At 45.9% G+C, this 27,133-nt stretch overlaps 1 protein-coding gene and 1 long non-coding RNA gene across 2 annotated transcripts in view; one reads left to right on the top strand and one right to left on the bottom strand.

Moving 5' to 3' along the window:
• Positions 1-21,677, bottom strand: part of LOC106905976 (leucine-rich repeat and fibronectin type III domain-containing protein 1-like protein) — a 91,103-nt gene extending 69,426 nt beyond the window's left edge. The window contains exon 1 of the mRNA XM_088011493.1: positions 20,550-21,677. The gene's annotated coding sequence lies outside the window, so the exon portion shown is untranslated. The remainder of the gene's footprint in view (positions 1-20,549) is intronic.
• Positions 8,477-10,355, top strand: LOC148155684 (uncharacterized). Its single transcript, XR_015765009.1, has 2 exons — positions 8,477-9,417; positions 10,057-10,355. It is a non-coding gene; the product is annotated as an uncharacterized LOC148155684 (long non-coding RNA).
• Positions 21,678-27,133: the final 5,456 nt, after the last annotated feature.

Genomic DNA, 27,133 nt, shown 5'->3' with positions numbered 1-27,133 from the left:
AGCATTTGGTCACATGGCTGCAGTTTTTTAAATCTGCACCATTATCAGAGTTCACCTGCACTGTGATTGGTCCTTTATGAAGCATTGTTACTTGAACTAACCCGTCCATCAGGAACAAACGTTTCTATCCTCCATGTCTGAATCAGTTTTCCTCCTCAACCCAGCTGAACAACTGAAAACATAACAGCAAAAGCACTGCAGTTATTGAACTGCTAACTTTCCAGGTTTTATTTATTTTAAAAGTCATAGTAAACAGTGTTTCATTGGAGGTCTGAGACTTGGAGTGAGAACTTAGATGTCTCTTTTAAACTTCTACATAAGACCAAGAAACTCATCCACAGCCCATCATGAATGATGAGGCCGATCCAGGAAGTAGACAGGGCCGGAGACAGACAGAGGTTTGGACCTTCAGTTAGTGAAGCGGTCCTGAAACTGGAACCTGAAGATGAAAACAGAGTCCAGCTCGTGTTTGCTCCATTTTCCAGAGATGCAGACGTATTTTTACCCCTGCAGAGAGCTGAGCGTACCTCCAGCCCACGCTGCATCAAACACCGTCCCACTCGTCCTCTCAGACACCGGGAGTCCACCGTCCTCATGTCCCACAGTCAGGATGCTGACAACACGCTGAACAACGTCCCACAGCAGACGGCTCACCCACTGTGTGTGTCAGATCATGGTAGTGGTGTGTTGGCCTGTGTGTGTGTGTGTGTGGCCAGGGCTAAGTGTGTTTTGGAAGCACTCATGCATGCATGAATCCTTGTCTTTGTTTTCTGTGCTGAATGCTGCCTTCTTTTCAGCATGAATCATTCAGCAGAGCCCTGCATTTCCTGCAGGGTTTCCTTCATCATCAGCGTTTCCCACAATGGTAAATATTTCTTCCTCTACGCCGCAACGTGAAGCACATGTGATAAACTGATTAATAGACCAGATCTCAGCTTCAACCACAAAGACTGACTGAACAAGAACCGTTCAAACATGAAGCAGAAACTCCACCAGAAAACCTCAATTAGACACAAACTGACCTATTTGTGTCTGTTTTCAGCATTTTCAATATTTCCACCATTTTCAGCGATTGCACTGATTTCTGGCGAGGGCCAGAACCTCGATCACAAACACAAAGACTCGTTTCCACCATTTCCAGTGTTTCCAGTGATTCCCCCCATGGTAAATATCTCGTTATCTTAATCTACTCCACAACATGAAACTCAAATGGTTCCTAGAGTTTCCACAGTTTTCAGTGTTTCCATCTTATCCACCAGTTTCGTTTCCATCGTTTCCACCAGGGTGGAAATTAGCCACTGGTCAAATGCGTTCAGTTTGAACTTCTGTCCAGAGGCGGCTGACCGTCTGGACTACAGACTGATGCATTTACTGCCCATATCTGTTGGCCCTACGCTGTCATAATTTAACAAAAATGTATATTAAATGTAATTTTTATCGACCGTGACAGCCCATTGGTTGACTTTATTGGCGGAGATTAGGCTTATCCAACGAAATCCCTCGGTTCTCCTTGGCCCGCCCCTCCCCTCTAAGGTTATAAATAGCGCCATTTCTGCTAACCGTTAGCTGCTAACCGTTAGCTGCTAAACCGTTAGCTGCTAACCGTTAGCTGCTAAACCGTTAGCTGCTAACCGTTAGCTGCTAACCGGAGTCCGAGCAAAGGGAACGGAGACGAGCCGGGGCGGGTCAGAAAAACTACAACAAAAGCTAAAAAGCGCGCAAGCCCATTCAGAAAATGTGTCAAACTAACAGATATGTTAATTACCACACAAACTTTTACCGCTGGACCAGAGAAGGAGGGAGAATTAACTATTCGGGGGATTTATTACCATCAGAGGAGGACGATGAGAAAGACGTGACCAGGGACAGATTGAGGAAGAGTTCAGATTAGCTGCTGCTGCCCGGTAGGAAGGTGAGGAAATGTTCTCGTTTCATCCAGCTGTGAGTCCTGGAGGGGGAAGCCAACACTAAGCTAGCAGGAAGTCAAAAAACCCTGGGATAACAGGAATGATGACGGCCCGTGGAATTAATAATGAACAGTTCTGACATATTATAGTAATAAGAATAATTGTGAATTTTAATAGAAAACGCAACAAGTAGAACAGTTGGAAAACAGCTATTGATACCATTTAAATATATTAGAAAAATGACCAGACACATCTTTAATAATCTGGGGGAGTTGTAGCCAAAATGTGGAAATGTTCAATTTAGGAAATGACTGCAAGAATGTTAGGGCTGTGTAGTTAAAGTTTACTGTTAGTAATTACTGCACTGCATCTCTTAAGGTGTCCATGCTTTGTGCTAAGTCAGTATAAATACAGGTGTATGGTAAGATTATTGTCAGTAAATCGGTTTTCTTAGAGTTAAGGATAAATCATATATTTTATATGACTTTCTTGTACTGGTGGGGTCTGTGATCAGAAGAAAAAAAACAGTGGCTGGTGGAGAAAATGTTTCACTTCCAGCCAGGGGCGCGTTTAGGGGGGAAAGTCATGACATTTCTAGGGGCCCCTGACCGACAGGGGGCCCTCCACAATTTACTTTTTGTTCATAGAAATTAAAAAATATTGAGGTCCTGTCAATTACAAAATTAATCATATTGTATTTTCAAAGATTGTTTTTAGCAGTAAAACTTTTATGTTCCCTCTCCAAGACCAAAAAACACACATCCATATTTGCCCTGAACCCCCCCAACCCCCCTGCATGAAATGGTTCGTTCCTGCTTGACGGTGACGTTTTCAGCAGCAGACAGTAGGAAACAAGAACGACTGTGGCAGTTACTATGCTGCTAAGAAAAGTTAGAAAATCAGGTTTTCAAAAAAACAGAGGGAGACAGAGAAAAAGGCAAGAGTGTTAATTTATAACCCAGTTTGGTTGTTTTGGTCAGACCGGTTCATTACTTTAACCAGTAATAGTAATTCAGGAAGCAGATGGAGGAGATTGATTGTTTTCACAGATTATCTGTCTCATAACAAACTGCTACAACATGGTGACAGCTTTAACAAATATGGAGAAAACATATTTTTATTAAAGTTATGCACTGCAGCTTGATGTAATCTTTTGTCAGGGGGCCCAAGATTCCTGAGGCGCCCCTGCCGACAGCTGCATATGAAGTGAGAGAAACAGGAGACTGATTGTGATTGTGACAGCTGACCCTACTGTCACACCGACCTGAATGGTAATCATTTTGTTTGTTTTATCCTTTACATTAATTTAGACATTAATTAGTGAATAGTTTAGATTTTTGTTAATTATTTTCATTAGTCTGACTTTTTTGGTTAACTGTTTGGAGTGCACACATTTAGTTAATCTTATTTGTCAGTTCTTTATATTTTTGTTGAAAGCAACAAATTAATTTATTTGTTTTGAGTTCCCAGTTTCCTTTGGAGCTGCTGCTGGAGAGTCACAGAAAAGCTCCAGCTAATTGACGTCCTTATATGGCTGGCAAACCTCCTCAGCGGGCCGTTCCATTTGTTTGCCAGGGAATGGGGAAATTTGGTTTTCTTTCATTTAATTTGACCATTTATTTAATGCTTTTTCTATTAGGTAGTTTCAGTCTGTTTGTTTAATTTAAAGATTTGGTATTGTATTTATTTAAGTTTTTGTATGTTTAAATTACCCCTTGTGTGTCAGCAGTGGTCTGATCAGCCACTATTTAAGTTCCCCTCATGTCTTGTTAGTTAGGTCAGTTTTGTGTTTGAGTTTTTTGTGTTAACACCTGAGTTGGAGTTTGTTATGTTGACCTCAGTTTTGGGCCCAATTCTTCATTGTTTGATTATTTTTGAACTTTTTTGTAATAAATTAAGATTATTTTTGAATCCCATTCAGCGTCTCTCTGGCTGGTTAATGTGAGAACCCTCACAGTGATCAATAACTGGGTTATAAAGCTCTGACAGGTCAGCCATGTTCCTGTGGGAGCCTCACCGTTTCTATGGAGTTTGTCTTAATAAATACGGAAGAAAGTAGCGACTGCAAACACATTCATGCTGTCAACGGTCCAAACACAGGAACCACATCCAGATCTACCTCACCCGGTTTACACCACCCAAAAACCTCATGTTTTCATTCTACTCCCCATTTTCACCGTTCCTCTGCAGGAAAATATTTACTCCTAATGTTTGTAAACATCATAATGAAGACATTTTTCTAATGAACATGAATGTTCCCAGCCGTCTCCTGCCTGCCTCCGGCTCCATGTGGCTAATTACCAGAGCTAACAATGAGCATGTTGCTAATTAAAATACCTGCTACACATGGCTGCCCTCGGCTGCAGCCTCCTGGGAGGAAAAGGTCAGAGGTCGTCTTCATCGAGGGTTCCGTCTCGCTGGCTGCGTTACGATCAGACGGTCGGCTGTTGGACTCCACCGTCCCTTCAGAACCGGCTCTGGACTGAGGTTTGCAGGCTAACATGGCTACCCAGAATCTCACCGACCGCTCAGAACCGCCGGGTTTATTCTGCTGGACGAGGAGAATCTTTGAACTGACATGATGATCCATTAATTAAATCAACTTTTAGTTAGCAGATGGTACTCCTGATCACATCCTTATTCAGCCAGTTCCAGTTTCACTCATAATTCAGTACCGTACATGTGTTTGCATTTTGAAGTATCGCATTAGAAATTGTCGATTAAAACGGCAGAATTCAAAGTAACTTTCTCAGTTTGCCAAAAATATGTTCTGCTCACTTGAGGAGGTTTTGGCTTTTCAGGAAGAATGGATGAGCTAAAGACTTTGACAGAATAAACCCTGACATACAGTCTCCTCCACCGGTGGGTCTGGGCCTCACCAGATTCTGACTGGGTGTGTGCTCAATGCTAATTTGGAGCTAGTTAGCATGAACACCAACAGAACCAGGAAGCCAAACCCGGCAGCAGAATCAGCATCATCAGTGACGGTGATGCTGGAGATACTGGAAGGTTAAAGTCACCAAGTTATTCATTTGGAAAAGTCACAGTTAGCAGCTAAATGTTTCATTAGCAGCAATTAGCATGTTAGCTAAATATTTAGCTCAGAGCTGAGTATTAGCTAACATGCAAATTCACCCACTGAAAACTGGAAGTGGACTACCAAAATAAAAGCTGGGTGAGTACTTTAAATTTCCTATAATCCATAACTGCAGGTTAATGATCAGAAATCACAGGAAGTGGAGGAAAGGTTGGAGTTTCAGGACGATCCCCTTCTGCAGGAAAATCCAGAACCAGAACTAGAACCCACCTCCATTTACTGCATTACAGGGGAGAGAGAAAGAGAGAGAGAGAGCGAGCGAGCGAGAGAAAGAGAGACAGAGAGAGAGAAAGAGAGACAGAAAGAGAGAGAGGAGAGAGAGAGAAAAAGAGAGCGAGAGAGAGAAAGAGAGAGAGAGAGAAAAAGAGCAAGAGAGAGAAAGAGAGAGCGAGCGAGAGAACGAGAGAGAAAGAGAGAGCGAGAGAGAAAGAAAGGGAGAAAGAGACAGCGAGAGAGAGAGCGAGAGAGAAAAAGAGAGCGAGAGAGAAAGAGAGAGAAAAAGAGAGAGGAGAGAGAGAACGAGAGAGAAAAAGAGAGCGAGCGAGAAAGAAAGGGAGAAAGAGAGCGAGAGAGAGAGAGGAGGAGTGTGAGGATAAAGAGATGAAGAGGCAGAGAAGTCTTGTCTTCCTCATTAAACATCTCAGAGTCTCTTTCCAACTTCAAGTTGCTTCAGATGGTTGGTTCTGTTTGTTAATAGTCAGTGTTTTGCAAAACTGATTCAGGTCACTTTTGACCGTCAGAATGACCTTTGACCTTTCAGGATAGTCGCTAAGTCATGGTGGCGCTTCTTGGCAACACGGTGCCATTCAGGGCGTCACCATGAAAATAATCAGCATGAATCATTTCTTCACTTCTAGAGCTGAATTATTCAAGGTCGCATACAGGTGCTGCTCAGCACCACACACACACACACACGTTTGTGTTGCTATCTTTGTGGGGACTTTCCACCCAGATAGCACATGATGTTAAATCAACGTTGAAAAATAGTTAGAATCGTTGATTTTTGGTTGAAGTCGACAAATGACGGTGGATCAACCATCAAACAACCATCCACCTCTAGCCAAGTAACCAGTGTTGAAACTGTGTCATTGAATCAATGTTGTTTTGTGGTTGAAATCTAATGACTGAAATGCTGATGTCTGATCAACATCTGATCAATATTGAATCAATGTCAGATGTATTGCCTCACCCCTTCCCCTCCTCTCCTCCTCATCAGCGCTCTGGGTCAGAGCATTTTATTACTGAGTGGGGGTTGTCACATTTAAATTAAGCACTGTAGAGGATAGTCGGTGGTGATTCCTTTCTGTACATTTTCTTACTTGTTCATAACAATTCTCACTGACTGTGTGTGTGTGATATATTGACACAAAAACATCTACAACTTACTACAAGGAGTGGAGCGGTCCACCCCCACCGTTTACATGAGTGGGATGTCCCAAACACACAGCTGCTTCGCTGTTGGCTTGTTGGAAAATATGTTAATTCAATGTTGAATTATCACAAAGGTTGCATGTTTGGTTGAGATCGACAACTGATGGTGGATCAACTATAAAACAACCATTCAATTCTAGCCAATTAACTAATGTTGAAACTGTGTCATTGAATCAATGTTGTTTTGTGGTTGACATCAAATAAATGAAATGCCAACGTCGAATCCAGTGTGTTTCAGCACTGGTCCTCCAGGCCCTACAAGTTTTAGGCATTTCCCTAATTCAACACACATGATATTAATTGACGTCTGATTAATGGGGTTTTGCTGAACTGAAAAAACGCAGGTCAGTTTGATTGACGTCAAGGTTTGGGGAAGAACTACCCAGATAGCACACGATGTTAATTCAATGTTGAATTATGATCACAAAGGCTGCATGTATGGTTCAGGTCAACGACAGAAGCTGGATCAACCATCAAACAACCATTCAATTCTAGCCAATTAACATTCATTGATTGAAATGCCACATCGAATCCAGTGTTTTTCAGCACCGGCACCAGGCACACTGCCCTGCAAGTTTTAGGCATTTCCCTAATTCAGCACACATGATTTTAATTAACATTTGATTAACAAGGTTTTGCTGAAGCATGCAGGTCAGTTTGCCTTGAGGATAAGGTTTGGGGAGAAACTAGTAATCAAAGTGTTCAGGTGTTTTTTGCACCCCTCACCACCGCCTGCCATTCAAACGCCCAACCCCCTTCCCTCCACCCGCCAAAAACACACACACACCTCTTTCCCCCCACCTGGGCCCATCTACCCCTCAATCGGGTGAAACAACTTTAATTTTAAGTGAGGGTTTGTCATTTTTCACATTTTATTTTTTAAAAGATTGTTTTGGCTAGTGGCCTTTATTTGATAGTTAATTGACAGGAAGGTGGGTAATGAGAGAAGGGGGGTAATGAGAGAAGGTGGGTAATGCAGCAAAGGTTGCCAAGGTCAGGAATTGAACCTGTGACAGCTGTGTTGAGGACTGAGTCCTTGATTGTGGTTTGTGCTTAACCCCTGCGCCACCACAGCACAACCCCTTTTAGGTGAGGGTTAATCACGTTTTAACTTAAGCACTATGTGTTGACAACACTGAGTTGTGATCCCGATCTGTACCCAGATTCACTAGCGGAACAAGTCAGCGTTGGGCCGGGGGGCGGGGCTAATTACCGGACCCCTAACGAATCACCAGGCCCCTGACGTTTATCGCCTGCGCTACCAGAAACTGTTGAGCGAGGGGCGGGGAGGTTGGTCTGCGTTTTTTGGTTGATCTTTTCCCAGGAAACACATCGGCTAAACCGTGAGTGAAACGGTCACTGGGACTGACTAGTATATATTCCATTGAGGGAAAGTACCTTTAACATTAAATAGACCTTTCTCAACAGGCGGTAGACTTTCTCAGTCTATAATCAGATATTTAAGCGACTTGAAACCGCACCCCAGCCCCACCCCCCCATAGCTCTGCGCCTGGCCAGATTGCACATGATGGCAATTCAACATTGAATTAACATCTTTTGCCAACAAGCCAACAGCGAAGTGGCTGTGTGTTTGGGACATCCCACTCATGTAAATGGTGGGGGTGGACCGCTCCACTCCTTGTAGTAAGTTGTAGATGTTTTTGTGTCAATATATCACACTCAAATGGTCAGTAGGACTTTTTTATGAAAAAGAAAGAAAATGTACAGAAATGAATCTTCACCAACTATCCTTTACAGAGGTTAATTTAGAATGTAATACCCCCCACTCACTAATAAAATGCTCTGACCCAGAGCTCTGATGAGGAGGAGAGGAGGGGAAGGGGTGTGGCAAAAGAGCTGACATTGATTCAACATTGATTCAACATTGATCAGTCGTTGATCAGACATTAGCATTTCATTCATTAGATTTCAACCACAAAACAACATTGATTCAATGACACAGTTTCAACATTGGTTACTTGGCTGGAGGTGGATGGTTGTTTGATGGTTGATCAACCGTCAGTTGTTGACCTTCAACCAAAAATCAACCCTTCTGACTATAATTCAATGTTGATTTACCATTGTGTGCAATCTGGGCAGTTTGTTGGATCCCTCATCACCTCCTCATCTCCCCCTACTCCCTCCCAAACCTCCCCCACCCAGTCGCTCCTCCCAACCTTCTCCTCTTTACCCCCTCTCATCCCTTCTTCCCTCCCCCTCCTTGAGCTCTGGGTCAGAACATTTTATTACTAGGTGGGGGTTAATCATGTTTCAAATTAAGCACTACATGTTGAGAACAGTGGGTTGTGATTCCTTTCTGTACATTTTCTTACTTGTCTGTAAATATTATTACTGACTGTGCATAATGTGTTGACACAAAAACATCTACAAGTCTGTACTAGGAGTTGTACAGTCCACCTCCCCAATTTTACACTTGTGGTTTGTCCCAACCAAACAGCCACTTTGCTGCTGGCTTGTTTGCTACCGGCTTCTGAATTGAATTCTCCGCTGAGCACTTTTATGGTAAGTTTTTCAATATTACTTTGATCTTAAATGTGTTTATTGAAAAATAAGGGCATTGTTTTGTGCCCATAGTAATCCTGGTTATTTTGGGGCAAAACGGATATTTTTAATAATTGAGGTCATGTCTCCTTTTGTATTATTTTCATCCTACCCACCACTCCAGGCCTAAGTATGAAATCCTGCGAGATTTTGTGGGATTTGAGTTTTTAAAATAGGGCGGGGCCTATTGTTTGGTCTGGGAGAGCATGTGGTGGACAAGGAAGTGTAAGGCTGGCTGCTCCAGGTGGGCTTTAAATTGTTGTGATAGTAATCACTTGTTTTTAACTTTTTATTATGATATGCTTAGGGACGTGCTTAAATGAGCCTCTGTACCAGAACAGCTGAGTTGGATGATTACATGACCGTCTGCAGCCATCAAGAAGTGCAGAAGGTTGTTAATCATCCACAGATTCAATCCAGGTGAGGCAGAAGGGAAACACTTAACATGTAAGGCAGGTGAAACACTGAACTAAACCTGCTAATGACTGATTCAGTCTGTTGATCCTTGGATTGGTAACTGGTTAAATTGAACTGGACTATTGTTACTTGTGTGGGATCTTTATTAGCATATAGACACTTTTTAAGGAATTTAATCAACTTATTTGGAAATATTTGTAGTTGATGGAAGATTGAACCAGCTATTTGATGGAAGTTTATTCTGTATAAATTATAATTTTTCCAACTACACTATAAATCACCTTTTGCTCTATTTATTTGTCTCTGGTGTGTTAAATAAACCTGATCCTCCCTGAGTTTTATTGTTAGGTTTTCTGATAAACAGCCCTTTATTTTAAATATTGATTTAATATCAATATCATAAATCCTACACTATACTGCAGCTTGATGGGTAAATGCAGTTGTATATGTAAACATTAAGATAAATATTAATGAAAGATTAAGATATTAATTTAACAGTGAGTGTACATGGGGAACTATATGGTTTGTATTTGTTCTCAGACCTGTAACCAGTACACTGTTTAATCTTTCATTGTGTTTCAGAACTTTTCAAATGTTTATCATATTTCTAACCGGCACCTTCCTCACTTTTATTTTTTTCAGCTGTTGCTCTGCAGTTTGACCAAAAGCTGACTCTTGAGGACTGCAGCAAAATTGTCAAGAAGTGGCTTCATTACGCGCCAGAATGAGAGGAAGACATCACAAGGAATCAAAGTGACGCCAACCAGAGTCAAACTGGGGTTACCACAACTTGTACTGTTTCCCTACTTCATACAGTACAAAGCTTAACCTCATGGACTCTGTTCTTCTGTGGACAACAGACTGTTGTTTTGACAGTCAAAAAGGAATCAAATATGTTTAAAGATCTGTCCCTCTTTTCTTAAATAAAATGTTAAATCAAACCCATGTTGTCATTTTTAAACTTTTGTACACAGTTTACCCATCATCTGCCTATAATAGTGTTTAACTCCAGTGAAGAAACTTTTAGTGGCATGTTATGATGTACACCTATCAGACCTAAAATGTACATAAATCCTTAGCTTTCATTCAATATAAAAACAACACAAATCTGCATGCAGATCCACGTTCAGATGATGGTTGAATCAACGTTGATATGTCAGTAATGGTTGAAACCCTAACGTTGATTCAATGTTGTTTCAATGATTCTGTGCTATCTGGGCATTGACTTCCATTCATTTCTACAGCCTAAACCTGACCTTTACCCTTTTCCTAACCCTAACCAACCAAAACTCAATTCATACCTTAGCCCTAACTCTGACCCCTGACCCATAAACAGGGTTTCCCCTCGTGGGGACCAGGCTCCGGGCCCCACGAGGAGCAATTGGTCCCCACAACGTAGTTTATGTCAGGAAAATCGTCCCCACAAGGTATTACAAACAAACGCGCACACACACACACACACACACACAGACACACACACACGCACACACACGCACACACACACACACACACACGCACACACACACGCACACACACGCACACACACACGCACACACACACACACACACACACACGCACACACAGACACACGCACACACACGCACACACACACACGCACACACACACGCACACACAGACACACACACACACTGGGGTTCACTAACTCACTGCCATTAAACTCCAATGTCCAGCCGTCTTGAGTTGCTGTGGAAACTTTTCTGTTTTCCAGCTGCTGCAGGTTTTCAACCAGCTGGAGAAACATCCTCTAAGAGACAGTCTGCAGCTGCAGTGAAGGACAGCATGTCCCCCTGTGTCCCCCTGTGGCCCCCTGTGTCCCCCTCGTCCCTCTGGGTCCAGATGATCCAGGATCATATTTCATGCAGATTCCCATCAGTGATCTAATGAAGCTGAAGACAGTCGGACGTTTCTGCTCAGTTCTTCATGAATGAAACATGTTGCTGCTAAATATTTTGCAGCTCTATTAAATATAGATCTATAGACAAATGTTCAGTAAAATTGTCGTCATGTATCCTGGAACAAGCTAACAGAGAAAACGTTCCGACTTCACCCAATCCACATTTAACTGAAAAGCTTCATCCAGACTAAAAATGATGTTTTCTTTGAGCTTTTATGTAAAAAGAGAAAATCAGATTTCAACATTTCTGTGAAATATTTTCTCATGGATGATGATGACATCAGATGCTGAAGGCCTGGAAACATCTGGAGGCAGAAAACCTCCCATCATTCATGGAGCTTCTTACTGTGGTTCTGACGTTAGCGTTAGCTGCTACATGATTAGCATCGAGATGCTATTTTATCCTAGCATAGCTTCACTGACAGGCTAACTGCTTTTAGCACAACAGTCTTTTCCAGCATCAAACCGCGAAGCCGCTAGTTGCTAAAGTTAGCAGATGTAGCTGTGCGTCAGATTTGCAGGCGTATCAGAAACACGCAAAAACAAAGGTTCCACTCAAAACAAATGTTATCACATTAAAATCCACATAATTAATTAAACTTAATGTTACATATAATTTAAAGTGGGACCTGATTGATGGGAGAAAACCAGAAACAATGTTGTGACTCATCAGATTTCATCCCGGATGCTCACTTCCCGCTCCGTCCTGGTGGAGGCGTTCGCTCCAGAAACACATCCCACATCCGGCAGCTCAACATGGAACTGCTCTGCTCAAAACTATCAATCTCTGTCGCCCATCTGGCTCCGTCTGGCAGGACTAACAACAACACGCCTCACTGGCTCTGCTGGAGGAGCGCCGGGCTCCTGCAGCAGAGCAAAGGTCAAGGAGCAAAGGATGAGAGGGAGCAGAGACCAGGAGGCAGAGCTGCAGGTTTGGTGTTGCTGTAATGTAATGGCACTAATCTCTGCTGCTGAAAATTGAATTATTAAAGGCTGCAGCCGGATTGTCGTTCTTGCTGCTCCATTGTGTTTCAGCCTGACTCAGATTCCCGACCGGCTGGGATTACATCGGATTAATGCAGGTTAGTTCTTCATGCAGCAGCCTGCTGCTTCTGATGATTGAGTTTTCACACACACACAGTGTGGATCAAAAACATTTTTGAGAAATGACACTTTTCACGACAAAATTTATTTAGTCTAGTTGATAAAAGTAGAGCTGCTGTCAATGATTAATATATTGATTATTCTGACAATTAATCAAGTAATCGAATAAAAAAGTGTATGAAATAAAAAATGGGTAAATACTGCCATATTAATATTGTGGTGCTTCTGTTCATGTGCCTCCATCGTGTCCCATGCTAGCTCAGCCAAGCTGAGTTGAAGGTGTTGCTGTGATTTTCCTCGTTAGCGGATCTCTGCATGCAGCCGTTTGTTCTTGGTGACTCTGACGTGTAAAGTTCATCAGCGTTGGTGTCAGAGCGCGAAACCGGCCCGCTGTTCTAGGGTTACCCCAACCCTACTGGGGCGGGTTTTGTCCCGTGGTCCTCCTTAACAATATCAACATCAGCCCAATTTTTCATATTTGTGCATTCCTAACAATTTTCTGTAGTTTAGAAAATCAACATGAATCAATAACAGATCACTGGACAAAAGTAATAAAGACCTGAAATGATATTGAACTTAATAATAAAGCAGGAGGCTCACAAAGACCCTTCTAATGAAATGTCTTCAGTCTTTAGCTCGTGTTGTTCATCTTCAGTCAGTTTGTAGATGAACTGTCACTTACCCAGATATTCATAGTTTTTGTTTTTCATGTTGGCATCACGATTTGATTCCTCCGTCACAGAGACATCCACCTCCATGTGTCCTCACCGGGATGGACGTACCTTTAATTTACGTTTTCTCTGTAAAGCTACACTTAGCATCAGCTCCAGCCATCCCCACCTGTATAAACCCACCTACAGCTCTTCCCGCCGCTCACCTGAGCCGCCAGCAGGCAGCGGCTCCGGAGGAACAGGCTGTGGTTCCGGCATCACAGCCGGCATTTTAAGGAGGCATATTGAACAAAACCTGCAAACATTATCATCTGCCAATGAAATCTCCCCGGACTGAACTTGACCTAGCATTGGTCACAGGTGGAAGTAAGGCGCCTTTAGCCCCGCCCTCCTGATAGTGGCGCCTTTAGCTCCGCCCTCCTGATGGTGATGGAGGCGCCTTTAGCCCCGCCCTCCTGATGGTAATGGAGGCGTCTTTAGCCCCGCCCTCCTGATAGTGATGGAGGCGTCTTTAGCCCCGCCCTCCTGATGGAGGCGCCTTTAGCCCCGCCCTCCTGATGGTGATGGAGGCGTCTTTAGCCCCGCCCTCCTGATAGTGGCGTCTTTAGCCCCGCCCTCCTGATAGTGATAGAGGCGTCTTTAGCCCCGCCCTCCTGATGGTGATGGAGGCGTCTTTAGCCCCGCCCTCCTGATAGTGATGGAGGCGTCTTTAGCCCCGCCCTCCTGATGGAGGCGCCTTTAGCCCCGCCCTCCTGATGGTGATGGAGGCGTCTTTAGCCCCGCCCTCCTGATAGTGGCGTCTTTAGCCCCGCCCTCCTGATAGTGATAGAGGCGTCTTTAGCCCCGCCCTCCTGATGGAGGCGCCTTTAGCCCCGCCCTCCTGATGGTAATGGAGGCGTCTTTAGCCCCACCCTCCTGATGGTGATGGAGGCGTCTTTAGCCCCGCCCTCCTGATGGAGGCGCCTTTAGCCCCGCCCTCCTGATGGTGATGGAGGCGTCTTTAGCCCCGCCCTCCTGATGGAGGCGCCTTTAGCCCCGCCCTCCTGATGGTGATGGAGGCGTCTTTAGCCCCGCCCTCCTGATAGTGGCGCCTTTAGCTCCGCCCTCCTGATGGTGATGGAGGCGCCTTTAGCCCCGCCCTCCTGATGGTGATGGAGGCGCCTTTAGCCCCGCCCTCCTGATGGTAATGGAGGCGTCTTTAGCCCCGCCCTCCTGATGGTGATGGAGGCGTCTTTAGCCCCGCCCTCCTGATGGTAATGGAGGCGCCTTTAGCCCCGCCCTCCTGATGGTGATGGAGGCGCCTTTAGCCCCGCCCTCCTGATGGAGGCGCCTTTAGCCCCGCCCTCCTGATGGTGATGGAGGCGCCTTTAGCCCCGCCCTCCTGATGGTGATGGAGGCGCCTTTAGCCCCGCCCTCCTGATGGTGATGGAGGCGCCTTTAGCCCCGCCCTCCTGATGGTGATGGAGGCGTCTTTAGCCCCGCCCTCCTGATGGAGGCGCCTTTAGCTCCGCCCTCCTGATGGTGATGGAGGCACCTTTAGCCGTCAGCGCAGCGCTAACATCCGGGCTGCTGACTGATGGCTGATTGTGTGCAGAGGAATAACGGCTGCCATCGATCTCACACCTTCCCAGCACTGAGGAACCTGTTGCTGCAGCTAAAAACCTCTCAGCTCTCAGTCAGGCAACCGGCTTCTGCTGACTCGCCAACATCTCCGCCTCAATTAAAGGGAACCTTTGATCAGCAGCAGATTTAAAAGCTTTTCACAGAAAATGTCCGTGAGGCTGTGGAAACGCTGAGATGTCACAGACAGAAAGGTTTGTTAGCTGAGCCGACTGCAGAGTTCAGGACAAACGTCTGAAAGTTTTCGCTGGGTTCTCTGAAACGTCTGAACACAGACTCTCTACCGTTAGAACATCTGGAGTATTGCTGCTGGCTTTACTCAGATAGAAACTTTTTATCTACTTTGAATAATTACCAGAGCAAACTGCAGGATGTGTGAATGAATGGAAACAATTTTTTACGAAGTGCTTTGAGACGTTAGTTGTAAACTAGCGCAGTGTTTCCCAACCCTGGTCCTCAAGGCTCACTGCCTTGCTTCAGACCATCTGATTTCAATCAATGACTGATTAACAGGCGTTTGCTGAACCGCATTCAGATCAGTCAGGCACATTAAAGCAGGAAAACCTCTAAAACATGTAGGACAGTGAGCCTTGAGGACCAGGGCTGGGAAACACTGAACTAGCTCTATGTAAATAAACTGAATGTCTTCACAAGGTAGAAGAGCAGATAAATCCTGATATTTACATTTTGAGCCTTTTGATTGGCTGCAGCAACAGTCGACCAATCGGACGTGACGCTTGGACTAATGTTCCCTTAAACATTCAGAAATTCATCCAATCAGATTCGAGAGAGAAGAATTGGTTGGTTTAAAACTAAAGGTTGGAGAAAAACAACTGAAGTAAAGCCGTTAGTGCCGATATTCTCTCTGAGCATGAAGCCTCTTCAGCGCCTCTAAAACGTCTCCTCTGTTGTTCCAGAGCAGGAGGGCAGGAAGGGCGCTCCCGTCGAGCGGAGCGAAGTAGGCCGAGTGGGTGGACAGGAACAGAACATCCTGCAGCCGTCGCTGTAACGGCTCTGTGATGTTTAAACCATCATGGAACATTTTCTGTTTAGAAAAATTCTTCAGTCATTAAAGTGAAACACAGTGGAACCGGTCCTCACAAGTACAGCTGAATACGGAGCCACGTTCCTGCACTTCCTGAACGGACAGGAGGAAAACCTGCTGGACTTCAACTGAGGAGATTAATGGAGCATTTCTAATCTTCCTAGGCCTCCTGCTCTTCCTCTTCACACAAAAATCACTGCTTCATCATCATCATCATCATCAGTGAATGTAGCCTGTTCCGTGTCTGCAGACTGACCTCCGGTACAATGTCTTATTTCCCTTTTGGAGCTTTTGCCTGAAGTTCTGCTTCCCCGTTTTTATCAACTTTTCATGGATCATGAAGATGGATCCTCCATCAAGACCGATCCAGAACCGCTGGATGGATGAGCTGGATCACTGATGGACCAATCAGGTTGGGTAAACATCGAGTCACAGGTTCAGGCTGGAAGAGTCCTCCAGAAGGAACCAGAACCAGAACCAGAAGCGAACCTTCGTTCTGCTCCTTCCAGCCAGGATTCACCAGCTGAGCGTCTCCAGGAATTGATCATCTGGTCAGATTTGGAGGAAATCTTTGGTTCTGTGATGGAGGACGAGCAGATGGAGACTCAGCAGAGAATCATGCAGCGTAATGAAAGCTTACATGAGCGTTCAATCTTAGCTAAAAGGACGGCACTAAACTGCTCCGAAGGCGTTTGGAGGCAGCGTCAGCAGCTGACGGCTCCCTCTGTGCTCCATTTGCTGCACAAACACAGAAAACAGAAAGAGTCCAGAGCAAAGAGTCCAGAGCAAAGAGTCCAGAGCAAAGAGTCCAGAGCAAAGAGTCCAGAGCAAAGAGTCCAGAGCAAAGAGTCCAGAGCAGGTCAAGAGTTCAGAGTTTAGCACCGTTAAATGGCTCCTTGTCTGGTAACTGAAATAGTTCAGACATTTATACCAAAATAACTGCAATAAAAATAAAGAATGTTTTTATCAAACAGGTTGATAAAGTCATGACGAAAGTATTCACTCCCTCACTGAACCGTAAATAAACTGACCAGTACCAAGGCCACGCCCACCACCAAGGCCACGCCCACCACCAAGGCCACACCCGCTGCCAAGGCCACGCCCACCGCCAAGGCCACACCCGCTGCCAAGGCCACGCCCACCGCCAAGGCCACGCCCATTATCTAGGCCTGTCTGTCGATGCCTGATAATCACCAGAATATCGGAGCTGCATTTGAACGCAGCACCATCAGAGCCTGTCTGTCCTGAAGCATTGTGGGAAACATTTAACCCAACAGTCAGCAGGTTTAAATCGTCCAGAATCTGAAATAAACGGCTGGACGGAAACTCAATGCAACGAGCACAACATTATGACCAGCAGCTGTCCCTCAGGTTGGACAACAGAGTCCAATAAAGCCACCATGAAGCCGGTCTGATACATCGACTCGTCACCATGGAGACCAACAGGACGAGGAAGAGGAGGAAGAGGAAGGGCTTTCCTAAACATCTCCATTCTGTAACTCCGGAGGAATCGTTGCTGTCAGATTGGCTCTGATGGCACCGTTTAATGACCCGGACTAGCACACACACACACACACACACACACACACACACACACACACACACACACACACACACACACACACACACACAAGGTTCATTATAGCAAACATGACATTCAGATCTTGCAGAATAGGATGTGTGTGTTAGTGTGTGTGTTAGTGTGTGTTTCAGGTTTTCATATCCTTAAGGGAACCTACTTCTGTCTACAATGTGGGGTTATGGGGACCATTGCTCCTTGCTCCTTCTTGGTCCCCATGAGGGAAATTGCTGTTTTGGGGTTAGTGGTTGGGTCTGTGATGATTAGCGTAAAGGGTTAGGGTTAGGCTGTAGAAATTAATGGATGTCAATGTGAAGTCCCTGCAAGTGATGAAAACACGACTGTGTGTGTGATCAGCCCATTGAACAACTTCTGTTTCTCTGTGGTGAAGTTTCTCTCCATCGTCTCCTGGGATCCTCCAGCAGACGAGTTTCTGATGCTCTTCATCCTCTCCTCCTCTTCCTAATAATAAATCAACCTGAGAGCCTCATGATGACGAAGACCAACCCACTGATGGGACATGATGGCAATAAGGAACACTGGGAACAACCGTTGTGTAAAGAGAAACTCGCTGCACCAACATATTTCATGTTTTACTGAAGCAGAAGCTTCTCCAGGGTGGGGGGTGCCCCGCCCCTTATTGCCCCTGAAGCTGCCACAGGCTGGGGCAGAACAGGCTGCACAACCAGGCAGCTGCTCTTAGAAACTCACTCAGCTGAACATCAAGACTGGATAATCCACAAATTATTCTGGATTCTTGTGGCTGTTTGCTGGGAGGAAGAGCAGAACGACGGGATCAGCAGCTGCTTTGGTAAATCACAGTCCATCTAGATCAGGGTGTCAGACTCCAGTCCTCTGCTGCCCAGCAGGTTTTAGATGTGCCACAGGGACAAAACACTGGAATGAAACGGCTTCATTTCCTCCTCCAGATCTCCAGAGCCTGTTCAGGTGGCAGCGGTTTACACCTGTGGTCTAGAATGTGAGTCTAGAATGACCTCCATCATTCTAAAGCAGCTTTTATTGAAGTGAAACAGAGAATTTCTGCTGCCGCTTTAAGCCGTTATGTCACTGCAGCTCCATCAGAACCGGGTCCAATCAGGTCCAACCGGAACCAACAGGTTCTGGAGACAACACCCCTTGTGACAGGAAGGGGCGCGGCTCCTGCAGCAACCAGCAGCAAGTAGGTTCGTTTGCTCTTTGATCCTTTGTCTTTATTCTTGATGTAACACCAACGGCCACATGAATCATTCTGAATCTGAATCTGGACTTTGGTTCCGATTACCAGCCGGGTTTGGTTCTGGTCACAGTTTGAACTCATTTATCTTTGCTAAGAACAATGCAGCAAAGAATCGGCTCAGAGAGAGCAGCCATACTTAGTGAGGTCAGGCGGGGTCAGGGGGCGGAGCCTGGATGGACAGATGGACTGGAGGGGTGGAGGAGAGGAGGGGTGGAGGGGTGGAGGAGAGGAGGGGTGGAGGGGTGGAGGAGAGGAGGGATGGAGGGGTGGAGGGATGGAGGGATGGAGGGGTGGAGGAGAGGAGGGATGGAGGGGTGGAGGAGAGGAGGGGTGGAGGAGAGGAGGAGAGGAGGGGTGGAGGGATGGAGGGGTGGAGGAGAGGAGGGATGGAGGGGTGGAGGGGTGGGGTTGAACTCCATGTGGGAGATTAAACATCAGATTAATTCTTCTTAGAGACAGGAAGCTCAGTTTCCAACTGACTTTCTACACGATCAGAACCAGATCCACCAACCTGCAGTCACACACACACATGTTTGTTTTGCTATCTTTGTGGGGACTTTCCATTGACTTCCATTCATTTCTACAGCCTAAACCTGACCTTTACCCTTTTCCTAACCCTAACCAAAACTCAATTCATACCTTAGCCCTAACTCTGACCCCTGACCCAAAAACAGGGTTTCCCCTCGTGGGGACCAGGCTCCGGTCCCCACAACGTAGTATATGTCAGGAAAATCGTCCCCACAAGGTATTACAAACAAACGCACACACACACACCTGAGCTCAACATGGAAGCAGAGCTGATTCTGCCTGAAGCACCGACTCCATCAGCCTGGTGAACAGAAACTTTCTGCTTCTGGAGAATCATAGAGCTACAAACACAAGATCTGCAGATCAGGAGAAACTTGGAGGAGAAATATTCATGAAAATGTTTTTAAATTCATTGTTGCTGTGATGGAAGTTCAGCTATTCACGTCGTTCATGTCCGAAGCAGGTCTGCGTTTCATCCAGATGTAATGAAGCTGTAAAGCTTCTGTCCTGTGGTGCCGAACAGAACCAGCAGTGGAAGCAGGACATTTATTACCGAGGAGAAATATCCTCCCAGATGGGTTTCTGAGATTAGAGCTGATGAGGCAGTGTGTGTCTGAGGGGATTTCTGTGTGTGTGTGTGTGTGTGTGTAGGGAGCAGGAGGAGGGAGAGAGAAATGCACAGTCTGTCATGTTAACAACTGAAAGTCCTAATCTAGAATCTGATCCCTTTGAAAGGAGAATTTTCTGTCATTTCTTCCTGTTTGCTTCTGGATTTATTTAGAAATTGTTTTCTAGAAGCTGCAAAAATCAAGAAAACAAGAAATTTCATCTTTATTGTAGATAGTTATGAATCTGTCGGCTGACTAACCAGACCTTCTTCCTCTGTGACCGGCAGAGTCTGAACCTGAATCCGGATCAGATGGTCGGTGTGCAGCTGGCGGGCAGCGGCCTGCAGTGACGTAGCATCCGGTCGGTCCTCTAACGATGTTTGTTTTTGTTTTGCCTTTTCTGAACATTTTTAATCTGTTTGTGATTTTTATTTTTAACACGGGATGAAAGCTTTCATTTTGCTCTTCATCATCTCCTCCTCTTCCTCCTGCTGCTGCGCGCGAACGGACGGCTGCGTGCACGCGCACACGCACTGCGGACACATTCCCTCATGACTACTACACCTCCACTACAACCAATCAGAACACAGAACCAGTGAAGAGATGTCAGTCAGCCGAACCGCTGCGGATCTGACCAGAACCATTTGGACCCAGAGAAGCTGCGCATGCGCAGACCGAGCAGCCCAGTCCTGAGCGGGTGAAGGCTCCTCAGCCTCATCAGATTACAATGATTCATTTCCTGGGAACCAAAATAAAACACACACACACACACACACACACACACACACACACACACACACACACACAATGCATTAATAACAGCCTCACCGTCATGGATGTCCAGCTCCTCTTCCTCCTCCTCTTCCTCCTGGATGAACTGATGGGAGCTGAATGACAAGCCGGCGCCCCCGCAGATCAGCAGCTTTTCCAACTCCCCCCCCCCCCTCCCCCACGTCCACAGAGGACAGATTCCTCGGCTGATGTTCTGGGGATGAAAAGGCAGAAGCGCGTGCGTGTGTGACGTGCACTGATAAGAAAGGAACCCGGGAGATCAGGTGCAGCTGTTCAGGTCAGAGGAAGGCTTTCCCACTGATCCACGGACAAAAGAATGCGTGGAAAATTCCAAACAGCTCTTCCCAGTTAGCCCCCCCTCCCCTCCTCCTCAGAGCCGCTCCACGCGTGGAAACGCCGCCTCACCGAGTCCCCGGGGACAGATCCACGGACAGATCCACGGCGGTGGAGCCGGGCTCCCGCAGCTGAATCCCGGACAGTGTCCTTGAGCCGAGCCGCTCTCCGCGTCTCCCTGCTGAGGCTCCTGCAGACCCACCGGCCCGCTGTGAAGACAAACCCAGAACCAGAACCTGAACCAGAAGCAGGACCAGGAGCTCCGCAGGATTCCGGTCCTGGTTCCGTGCGCGCCGCTCCACAGGGACGGGAAGCGGCTCCTCCTGTTCCTCCGGTTCGGGCAGTTCGGGCGGTGTCCGGCTCCCCGCTCCGTTTTCTGCTCCGCAGCTTTTCGGATCCGGTCCCCGTTAATCCGCTCCGCTCTGCAGCAAATGCAGCAGATGCAGCTCGCTGCAGCAACTTTCTCCCGCAGCCAGAGATGCAGCCCCGGCTCGGCGGAGCCGCCGCGCCGTCACAGCCCGGGATGATCCGGCTCCGAGCTCCGCGGCGTCACTCTCCCATCACTCCACCATCCACGCAGGAACATCCAGCCTTCCTCCCACGCGGGCTTTTCCACGGACATCCAAAGTTAGAATCTGAGCCCGGAATCCTGCGCTGTTCCCGCCGGATGGAGGCGGCTGCGGGCGGCGGAGGGAAGGACACACCCATCCAGCTCCATCTGTCCGGGAGGAGGGATCAGCTCCTCCACGGGAGATGAGGACAGATCTGCAGTCAGCAATGATGAACATCTGAAAAGTGTGGCGGGCGTCTGCAGTCAGCATCTACAGAATGAACATGTTTCACATCCTTCTCTGCTAAAAGCTCAGACTACCTCCATGAGCATAACATCTGGACTTTGACTAGGCCATTCTAACCATCAGGGTGCTGGAAGGGGCCTCAGGTGTTTGACAGCTTTTCTTCCAGAATTATCCTGATCCATTGAGCTAAAGATCAGTTCACAGTAAAACCCAAAGTCGCCTCCAGAACTCCTGGCAGCAGCAGGTTGGGTCAGAACCAGGTCAAAGCGCAGTCAGCACAAATAGTGTCAGGATGGGGATTTTTTGACAAAAAGGCAAATTAAGAACCATGAAGGGTTTTTCCTGCCCATCACAGGAAGATCCAACAAAGGACAGAACCAGTGGATTTCAGATTACTGATGGCTGATCAGAACCAGGAGGAACCAGAACACATCCAGCAGTGATGCACGACCCAAATAGCAGAGAAAACAGCAATAATGAAACCCAAACAGGAACAGCAGCGCTGACCTAGTTAAAGCAAGAGACATAGAATAACAAACCACAAAGGAGAAACTGAGAAATACAAAGAGCAGCTTCAGAGACCGACCAGAACCACTCACAGCCAGGCCAGTCCAGGTCGCAGCAGAACCACCTGGTTCTGGTTCTGATGGAGGCGGGGCTTAATGTCACTTCCTGTTTACACAGCTGACCCTACAAGGTGTAAAACTGGGAGGGGAACTGGGAACCACAGAGGGGCGCTAGAGTGCAGGGGGCAGTGGGGGGCATCATGTGCCCCCCACTGCCCTCCACTGCCCCCTGCTGCCCCCCTCTGCCCTCCACTGCCCCCTGCTGCCCCCCCCTGCCCTCCACTGCCCCCTGCTGCCCCCCCCCTGCCCTCCACTGCCCCCTGCTGCCCCGCGCCCCCCGGTGCCTCCCAGCCAGACATGATTCCTCCGAATCACTGAGCTGCTTCTTTAGGACGACAGTCACAGGATCTTAGCATCACTAGATGCTCACAGTGACGCCATTAATCACTTATTCATCATATTCATTGATTCATTTCCAACAGTTTGGGGGATTTTAAACATTCATTTTCAGTTACAACAAGAAATGAACATTATTATGATCATAAATCTATCATGATTAATGATAGCTGATATAATAAATGCTCTGCAGAAAGCAGCAAGATGAACACGGTGGCCATGCCAGGCCACCAGAACCACCAGGATCCGATTCGCTCTGAGCTTCAAAGTTTAAGAGCTGCTTCATTCAAGAGCCGGATGCATGGAAATCTGGATGTAATTTAAGCAACTCATGAATTATGGAAAAGAAGAAGGAATATGCATGCAGAGCGCCGAGTCGCTGAGTGGAGAGATAATCAAAACGCTCTCAGGTTTTCAGTCCAGTCAGAACCCGGTCAGAACCTGAAGGATCCCTGGCCTCTTTCGGTGCCGGCGCTCTTCAACTTCCTTCTGTTGCTTCAACAAAGCAGAACCTAAAGCTTCCTCTGAGGCGGTTCTGATGGTTCTGGACTGGAGCCAGCAGCCATGAAGCCCTGCTGTCATGAACGGAACCGGGCCAGAAGGTTTGGGTCTGGACTGCATCGGGTTGGTACCACACAGCAAATTCAAAAGTGTTAAATGTTTTGGTGTTGGTAGACTTTGTGTAAAAACAGAGTTAATTTTACTCTAATAGAGTCACTTTCTGTTTCTGTAAGTCTGGGGTGTATATTATTAGTAGTTAAAATCCAGTGTTAAAGTGTTTCCTGTCAAATCTAGAGGTGTTAAAATGGAATCAGTAACTTTTGACCTCTGAACTCTGAACTCCACCAGCGGCTCTAAACTGAAGGAGTTCATTCACTGCCTCCACCCAGAATCACAGGTTCCCACCGGAGCGACAGAAGCCAAGTCATTTCAGGACTTTTACTCTCCACATGTCTGAGTTATTCACTGCGCTTGGTAAGTTACTTTTTTCTGAGATGGTTTATAACTTATTTTGAGTTGAGCTCAGCCTGTATGACAGACGGTTCGGTGTTAGTTAGCATATTTAGCTTAGCATGCCGACTGTTAGCGGAGTATTTGTTGGAAAAATATCGAGTCGGTGAAGATTTAATCAAATTATTGGCTAACTTGAACAGATCCGTAATAATCTGGAGATGTTTTTTCGTGATGTTGAACGTTTACATGCATATTGGTCAGATTTATCAACCTTTCTGATTGATTTTTTTCCTTTGAACAAATGTAAAAGGGTTTTTCACGTTGAGAGCATTATTCCTGCTGTTCTTATCTACGTTTTGCAGCTTGTTTTAATCCTTTTATTGCCTTTTTATATATATTAGAACCAGTTTGGTTGAGGATGAATCTCCAGCCTAACCTCCCCCTCCTGATCCCTCCATGGATTCTTCGAAGATTCAAGCTCCAAAAATGATTATTTAAGTGTTAATATCTCTGAAACTCCACATTTCTGTAATGGAGGCTTGTTGTTAGAGTTGTAGTAAAAATGTATTCCTTCGGTCCGTTCCTCATTGTTCTGGTTTTTGTTTGTTATGATCCAGAGTCCGACACTGTTTGTCGTACTCAGAGACGAACAGCCCAACAACCTGAAGACAATCTGTTAGTGATGGACATCTCTCTGGTGGAGTGCAGAGAGGAACTTTCTCTGATCAACAGAAACAGAAACTGGATAAGAAATGATGGATCTGAATATCAGGTTGGTCTGTTATGTACTGTAATATCTGTCAATCTACCTGTTAAAACAAAATGTACTCCATCATATTACATGAACTGCAGGCATTGATACAGGCTTTACTTTCTCCACCTTGTACTTTGAACAATTTCATGCATATTGTATTGAAGAAAAATGTATTAAGCATACTGCATTTTGTATTGCCCAGCTGATATGTTAGACCTTTTAAAAAGCGACATGTGAATAAAAGCGACATGTGAATAAAAGCGACATGTGAATAAAAGCGACATGTGAATAAAAGCGACATGTGAAACATGCACATTATTCCACGTTGTAATATGTTTCGTAATTATGGTGCACATTTTGAAATAAATGCATTTGAGAAAATCATTGGCTCTTTATTAAATGTTTATTTTCCAAATAATTTTTAAAAGTTCAACACAACAAAGTACCTATTTAATATTAATTACAAATAACTCTTAAGAAGTTAAAGAAGTACTCTGAGAGAGTTAATAAGATCTAACTCTGAATTAGTGTCAGTAAGTGTAAAATTAACTCCAGCAGATTTGATATCTGACACTTAATTAGAGTTAAGGTACCAACTCTCCAAAAAGAGTTAAATTAACACTTTCTGCTGTGGACCCATATAGACACTTTAAAAGTGTTGAAATCAAATCTCAGAGTTCATCTGGGCCTCCTGGATTTGCTGTGCCGGTTCTGAAACAGTCCTTGGTTTTAAGCATCAACTTCTATTCAGGGGAAATCTGGGTTGTTCCTACGGCTGGAGGTCAAAGGTCAACAGCTACTGCTTTACCCCAGACTCTGATAGGAGCAGTGAAGCTATGAAGGACGTCTGCTGCTGGGGTTGGTCAGCAGAACCTTTTGGACCTGCAGCAGATGAAGATGTTTGATCTTTCTGGTTGCATCTCCAGTGTGTGTCAGCCAGGCAGCAGGAAAGAAGCTTCTGGCTCTGGGTCAGCAGAACTGGACTTCACTGACCGGATAACAATTTTCTTCTCTGCTGTGGTTTAACTGACCCTCCGTCCAACTCTGGACCCACCGCAGTCCACAGGAATTCATGGAAAACCTGCTGCAACCTTAAAGGTTAGAGCAACAGAAGAACCTTGGAGTTCGTTGCTGCTGTGACGACTTCATGGAGGGTTTTTATTTATTTTTTTATTTATTTATTATTTATTCAAATCTCAGCTGGACACACACACACGCACACACACATACACAGAGCAACAGAAGAACCTGCTGCGGCTGGTTCTTCTGAACTGTTTCCTATTGTTGTACAGTTGATTACTCCTTGTTTTTGGCCAATAATTGATATTTCTGGTTCTTTAATTAACATTAAACAATAAAGGGATTAAATGTCTGATGCAGATCTGCCAGTGGAGCCTTTGTTTGTTTTCCAATGGAGGAAAAGTCAGATCTGAGCTCCAGAGGATTCTGTCTTTGAAAGCGGTTCTGCCCAGCAGAGTCAGCAAACTTTATTTTCTCTTCATAGACGTAGTTAGCAAAGCTGCTGGAACCGCGTTGAGTCAGGATTTCATCACTCGCTCTGAAATTCAAAGAGCTCTGAGGAAGACGAACGTATCGCAGCATCACGCTCTGCTGAAGCTGTCGGCTCACATCACCCAGAAACAAGAGGCAGACTGGAAACAAAAGGCCGGTTCTGGCAGCTGGGATGAAGGGATCCAGTCCAGACTCGGCAGCTGAACCTTCAACATGGCCGACACCTCAGAGCCAACAACAGCAGAATGCTGAGACAAGATGAAACCAAACCAGTCTGAAGGAACCCAGCAGACGTCTCTGTCGTGATCCGTTTACGATCAGCTAGTTTTTCCTGTTTACTTTTTGTTTTCATCAGATTTTCCCCTGATTACCATCAGCTGTTTTCAGTTTGTTGATTACCTCCCGCTTGTTTGTTGTGTGCCGTTTATGCTGGACGACCGTAGTCTAGAAAGCACGTTTTGATGTACAGCCATCGACTACCTGTGTTGGTCATTAGAAGCCTTTGTTCTGATCAAGGTGGTGAATTCTCCTCCCTGCCTGATGACGGTCTCAGGCCTTCAGGAAAACCTTTTCTTTGCCTGGCATGGATCATCTTCTGCTCTCCATGGCGGGAGCTGAAGCAGAAGCTGCTAAATAAAACTGCTGTTGGTTTACATTTTCAACGGAATCCACGGTTTTTCATTGTCAGCAGAGAGATGAGCAACTAAATTAGGAATTAAGGATCATGGATCAACCTGGACCTTCAGACCAGAACCTGCTGGATTCAACCCAAACCACTTAACGTGAGAAGAACCACAGAAGCAGAGAACAGAACCGCGATGCACAGATTTAAAATCCCAATAAACTACAGAAGCCTGACAGGAAGTGAGGTCACGTTACAGCTGCTGAGAGGAGCCTGTGAAGGGTCAGGGGTCGTTTATCTGAGAGTGGCACTCTGTGGGACGTTTCTCTATCTTTGCTACACACACACACACACACACACACATCTCGCTGCGCAGATGTTAGTAACCTTTTAACTTCTGGGGAATAAAAGCTGAGCTCGTCTCCAACAATCCACCAACAGACACGAACCGCGGTGAACCGGCTAACCGCTAACGGCTCAGTGGGCTCCCTGCTGAGAGGAACTGCTCCTGAAGCCAAGGTGTGTGTGTGTGTGTGTGTGTGTGTGAATGTGTGTTCAGTTAAACCTGTGCTGGCGACGGGAGGATCACCTATTAGTTCCCTCTTAGCTCCTCTCCTCTCGCCCCTCGTCCATCATGGCCGCCATGTTGACACGGGCGCCGCGGGCCAATCTGGTCCAGCCTGATG

Source organism: Poecilia mexicana, unplaced genomic scaffold (genome assembly GCF_051168715.1).
Source record: "Poecilia mexicana isolate PSO_F unplaced genomic scaffold, ASM5116871v1 scaffold_13, whole genome shotgun sequence".
Lineage (NCBI taxonomy): Eukaryota > Metazoa > Chordata > Actinopteri > Cyprinodontiformes > Poeciliidae > Poecilia > Poecilia mexicana.
This window is presented reverse-complemented; position numbering and strand designations above follow the sequence as displayed.